Source organism: Tupaia chinensis, unplaced genomic scaffold (genome assembly GCF_000334495.1).
Source record: "Tupaia chinensis unplaced genomic scaffold, TupChi_1.0 Scaffold000085_1, whole genome shotgun sequence".
Lineage (NCBI taxonomy): Eukaryota > Metazoa > Chordata > Mammalia > Scandentia > Tupaiidae > Tupaia > Tupaia belangeri.
In genome coordinates this window covers 1,318,292-1,324,713 of record NW_006159547.1, presented here as the reverse complement: position 1 = coordinate 1,324,713, position 6,422 = coordinate 1,318,292, and positions in this window count along the sequence as shown.

Here is a 6,422-nt window from a genome sequence, read left to right as displayed (position 1 = left end):
TGCTACATGAGGATCTCAGAAAAAAATAACTTGAAGAATCAAAAAACTCAAATGAAAATTAAGAATGAGAATTGAGATGAGCCTTATAGTAACGATATACTGGGTATTTTTATTTAGTGGCGGTAAAATAACATTATCAACTGGGTAGCCTTAGTATTGTAATGTGTCTTTATAATAATGCATCAAATTACAGATGTGATCTTTGTATCACTAGAAGAAGTACAATGAAGATGTTTGCATTAAATTCAGAAATCTAATACAAACAATTTAAGGTAATTTATGACACAGAGCCTCAGCTGCCACTAACTCTTACTGGTAATGAGAAGGTCATTGATATCCTGAGGCTACTCCTCTCTGATATGATTGGTCCTGGCAAGTGGATGGTGCATTGTCTCACCCATTTTCCTTCACCAGGAAAGTGAAACATAAAGGTCTTTACCAATTTGTCTATGCAGATATTTTGAGAAGGTAACTAGAGTTGGAGGTTAGAGTCAAACTGATGATGAGGAACAATTTGTTCATTCTAATTTCCAAATTTCCCCTAAAAGTAAATATGATTTTCTTCACTTTATAGGTGGAGTAACTAAGAGCCATAGAGATTAAAGACCTTGAATCTACATTCAGGTATTTAGAAAAGGTTTCTAACAATTGGTACGCTGAGATTCTTTAAAAGTTGCGATAGTAGTTACCAAGGCATTGTGAAGGTCACTGGTAGCATGTAAAGGATTAGGAAGTCTTTTTAAGCAATGTGTAGGATTTCATACTTCATTGTACAGTTGTCATATCTGTATTCTATAGAAGTTCCTCTGGTTTTAGGGGAAGATGGATTAAAGGAAGAAAAAAGATTCCATAAGATAGATAGATATGGTGGGGAGTAGAGAGAAAAAAAGAAAATGTGATGAAAAAAGTAGGCCATGGTGGCTATTTACAAGTGTTAAGAGAGGAAGAAAAAGAAAAAAAATGACTGAAGATTTTTGTTAAGGCCAATGTGGAGATGTTCGTACTGTAAACATAATAAACAGGGCAAACAGGAAGACAGAAGCTTAGAAGATCAAGATATAAAAGAAGAGTAGTTTCTGAAAGTAATGTGTTCAAGGGGCTATAGAAATTTATGGTAGAGATGTCATCTAGGCTGTTAAAATGAATTGGAGCTTCTTAAAAGGCACACCAAAAATCATTTGTTTTACTACTACTAATAATGTATTATTTAAAATATATCCTGTTGTAGCTTATTAAAAAGTCTTAAGCTGGACCATTCTACATGGAACAAATTCAACTAAAAGTTGCTCCTAATAAAGCTTAGTTCAAATAAATCCAATAGAACTTTATGAAATTATGAAAATGTTTTATATGCATTGCCTAATAAGGTAACCAATCTCCATATGTGTTTACTGGGCATTTGATATCGTGGCTGATGCAACTGGAAACTAAATTTTAAATGTTTAATTTTAACTACTTTAAATAGCCATCTATTCCATAGTGTACATATGCCACATTTTTTCAGTCTACTCATTTATTTTAGGACATTTGAGTTGATTCCACAGCTTAGCATTTTAAGTAATGCTGCAATAAACATGGATGTGGAACTGTTTTTCCTACTGAGGCTTTTCCTATCCTCTGGGTAGATACCTAAGAGTGGAATTATTGGATTGTATCATAGTTCTATTTGTAGGTTTCTGAGGAAATAAAAAAAATGTATACTGTAAAGATTTATAGTGATTAAATATAAACAAAATATATAGTCATCTATTGCTAAAGACGACTGAGATAGAATGGATCTCTATATTTCCATCTGAAACAGAGTACATTACTTAAAGTTTGAAGATTATAACACTATTGGGAATGATTTCACAAAACACCTTACTTGTAAAGAAAATGGGGAAAAAAGTGAGAAATTAAGTGTTGCATATTCTTTTAGCTGCACATTTTCCATTGATGTGATCAAAACAAATGTTCACTATTTAAAATTCATAAATCATGTTATAAATCTAAGTAGGTTGCAGTTTTATTTTCTTGGTTTCACTATAATGAAGATAATTTTTCAAAGATGAGCCCAACTCAATTACTGATGGAACGAGGGCCTATTTTATAGTGATATTACACAGAGCTCTAAGAGAAGGTAGCAATTTAGGAGTACTACATTGTGAATGCTGAGGATGCAATGAGTTTCCTATCTAGCATAAAACTTTATTTTTTTGATTGACTGCAGATTAAATACATTCTTTTAGTGGGTTAGAGTAGAATTATATAGGCGTTTAATTTTCAGTAGAATATTAACAGAGGAAATTAATTATGAAGATGTACCTAATCTCCTTTCAATTTCACCTTTAGTAATTAAAAAATATAGTGTAATGGAATGCTGACATATGAGTATAAAGATTTATCCTTAATTTCTGATGTTCTTTTGTTATAAAATTTATAGTCAATCCTCCAGAACTAATTAATAACATTTGGGCTTAAGATCTATAGCTGGCAGAGTGTTTTTTTTTTTTTTTTCTCTTCACTCTGGCCTTGATATTGCTTCCTCATTATGGAGCGGTGGGAGCTATTATTCAGTAATGAAAGCAAGGCCTTCTATTTAAGACACATTTGAATTTGACATTTGGAGCGATTTTGTATTAGGTTAGTGGATTTAGGCCAATTATTTCCTTGCAAGTTTATTTTGAGGTTTACTATATATGAGTATGTATCTACTGAAAATTTTCGCATGTTGCATTCACTACATTTTTCACTTTGAGTTTCTCTGAAGTAGAGCAAGAACTTAAAGCAATGTTGGGAGTAATGTGAGTGCAGAAACATCTACATTTTGAAATTTTCTATCATGTCCAATGCTATAGTATTTTCTACTAGTTTAAGTTTTTAAATAAAGTAGATCTAATTTCATAGCATGCTCATCAATTTATGTAAATTTTATTAAATTGCAAAGTTACAATAATAAGTAAAACTGTCAAAACCCTACTGGGAACTGATACAGGGGAACTTACTACGAATACAAAACGTCTAGCAGACACATAGGCCTCAGATGCACTTGTGGGATAACCATATAATTTATCACCCAAGTTTAGATACTTTTGAGAGTGAAAGAGGGCATAAGTAAAACTGGACTGAGAAATTTGTGACTTATGGTTGGTTACCTTAACTGGTGAGTATGCTAGTAACCATGGTGTTTGGATGCTTTGGACATAAGTTCAAATGTTTTAAATAAAGAATAGAATATCAGGGGCCTGCTAGCAGGTGGCGTGGTGGTTAAGGGCGCTAAACTCTGACATGGCCAAACATAGTCAGTCGAGTACCAGACCTGGCAGCTTGTTTTCTCACTTTCTCTTTCTCTCTCTCACTCTGTTCTCTCTGGTCAAATTAAAATAAATAAATAAATATAATTAAATAAAAAAAATTAAAAATAGAATATAATTGGTTAATCAAGGTAGTTGATTCATTGGAGATTAAGAGAACTTGCACTGTAACTTTGTATGACTTACTAAGTTCATATTTTAAGTTCATATTTATTAACCTTATATCATTAGCCAGACACCAAGCTAAACACGTACATGAACGATATCCTTAATTCTTACAAGTTTAGAGAACAGATTATTTTAATTTTCATTTTGCAGATGAGGAAACTAAAATTTAAGACTTAATCATTGTACAATTATTTATTTATTTATTTTTGGAGAAGTTTTTACTATAGGCACATGTGCTCGCCAGAAAGACAGAGAGAGACAGAGAGACAGAAAGTGAGAAATCACCCCCTCAGGGGGGATGGCCACGCTGCACTCCCTTCTTGTCTTCTTGGGCATGCACACACACATGCCCAGCATAAGTTTTAAGCCACTGGGTCTGGGACTTGAACCGCAGTCGACTACATGGGATTCCAGAGACATAGCCATTACGCTAACTGCTGGTCCTGATCATTGTACAATTTGATAAATTCTATTTATCTCAGTATTTGCCAAACCCTATGCTAAATGCTTATGTGCATTGTCTCTTTTAAACCACAGAGAGAGAGAGAGAGATCTACAAATTAGTAGTATTAGTTTGGTATTCCTCAATGTTTAGTTAAATGAGATTATTATGGACTAAGGCCACAGGCATCAAAAAGGAAGACTAAATGTAATCCTAGAGGGATGAAGATCATGAACCTTAAAATGATGAAAGCATCAGGGAAAATTAAGTAAATGTATCATGTCTTTATAAAATTATTAGAGGTTGGGAACCAGCAGTTAGTGTAATGGCTATGTTGCTGGACTCCCATGACGTCCACAGCGGTTCACGTCCCGGACCCGGTGGCTTAAAACTCATGCCGGGCGCACGTGTGTGTATGCCCAAGATCCCGAGAGGAGAATGGAGGAGAAGGGATTGCGGCATGGCCATCTCTCCTGGAGGGTGATTTCTCGCTTTCTGTCTCTACGTCTCTCTCTGTCTGTCTGGCGAGCGCCTATAGCGAAAAAACCTCTCCAAAAAAAATAAAAAAATAAAAAAAATTATTAGAGGTTTAATCATTACTGAGGAGACCTACCATAGACATAATTGCTTATTAGATGATGCTAAAACTACCAGCAGATAAAACTCTGCTCACTAAAATTAATAACCAAAGGGTTTAAAACTTAAAGCTTATAGAGTATTATCATGACTAATTGGAAGAGATGGTATGTACTAATACTAAGGTGTGTGATTAGAGATAAGTATTCTCATAGGGCCAGTATGTGGCATAGTGGTTAAGGCGCTAGACTCCTATGTGGCTGACCGTGATTTGATTCCCAGATCTAGCAGCTTGCTTTCTTGCTTCCCCCACCCCCACCCCTCTCTGGTGAGCAAATAAAAAACAATATTAATAAATAAAAGAAAGAATTCTTAAAAAAGAATTCAATTAACTGTTTTCAATTAACTCTGAGACAGGAATGTAACTCTTAACTATGTTTACCTTATAGTGTTATCATGAAGATAAACTGATTCAGCATTTTAAACATTTCAAAGTGTAGAATTTCTCATACAGAGTTATAATTATTTGTTTATATATCTTCCCTCTCAAGTTCTAATTTCTTTAAGGGCATGGACTAACAACATGTTGTTCAATTTTGCATCTTCAATACCTAGTAGAGGACTTGGTACATATAAAGTGATGATTTATTCTTTTTATTGTTGTTGTTTATTCATTTATTTATTTCATACATTTGAGAGAGAGAGAGAGAAAGTGAGAGTGAGAAAGAGAGATGTAAAGACAGAGAGGCCTCCTTGACAGGGTTTTCACACCATGATCCTGCCCCTGGCCCTGCACTCGGCTGTGATCATGGACCTATCAGCAGGTTTGCCAGGATTGCTGAGGTACGCCCAGGATGAGAACTCAGAACTCCCCACACGGTCTCCAGCACCATGCAGCAGCACCCCCATTGTCTGCATTATAGCCACCAGGCCTGATGATTTTCTTTGTGCCAAATGCCTATACAAATGCAGTGAAATGAGTCATGAGCCCAAAAGTGCTTTTGAACATAACGAACATTAGAAAAACATACATTACAGTTATTCAGCTCCAAGGTTGAACCTACTACTAAATAAACCCAATTTACTAAGATGTAATGTAACTGAGTAACATATACATCGCTTTCCTGCTTAATCTGGGAAATCTCAAATGTTCATTTTTCTTTTATTTTCCTGAACTGTTTTTCTCATTCATTCTAACTTGTATTTTTGGAGCTAATTGAGCCTGCTTTTAAAGAGACTATATTCTACTTGTCTGAAGGTGAACTAAAAATATTTCTTAGCCCTGAAGCCTGGTGCTGACTCACTGAGCTTGTCCAAATGTGACCAAATGTAGAATGAGAGCAAATTGGAAAGATCTGACTTATTCATATGCGTTTCTGTACTTCAAGAAGAGGAGTACCGAGGAAGTAAAATATAGCGAGCAAATTAAGGTAGAAAAATGCATCTTATTTCTACCTCAGCTAAATCCTTTTCATAACACTTTTTCTTAAATGCATGTTCTTGTGCCTTAGTCTAAACTCTGCAACTGACAAATGACAGGGCTTGCAGATGACTCAAAAACCATGAACCGTCTGTGGCTAAGCAAATTTGGTACAAGGACTTTCAATAATCAGATTTCTGACCTATGAATTCTTCCCTGAGCCCTGCACATGCACACACCAAGGAAAACTCCTCCAAGTGGTTTTAGCACACATTAGTAGCTTCTTAAATTTTGAGATAGAGAAATTTTAGGCTCAACATTCTTTTTTTTTTTATTTGTTATTTTAATATTACATTTAATCACATATATCTGTACAGTTTATAACATTTCCTAAATCTTTCCTAGTATGAGAAAGAAACATACTAATGGGTAAAAAATACATTTGTCTAGGAAAGCTAAGTAATACTAAAAAGATAAATTTTAGAACTATCAAAAGTCTGGGTCTAACTGCTACCTTCAGCAG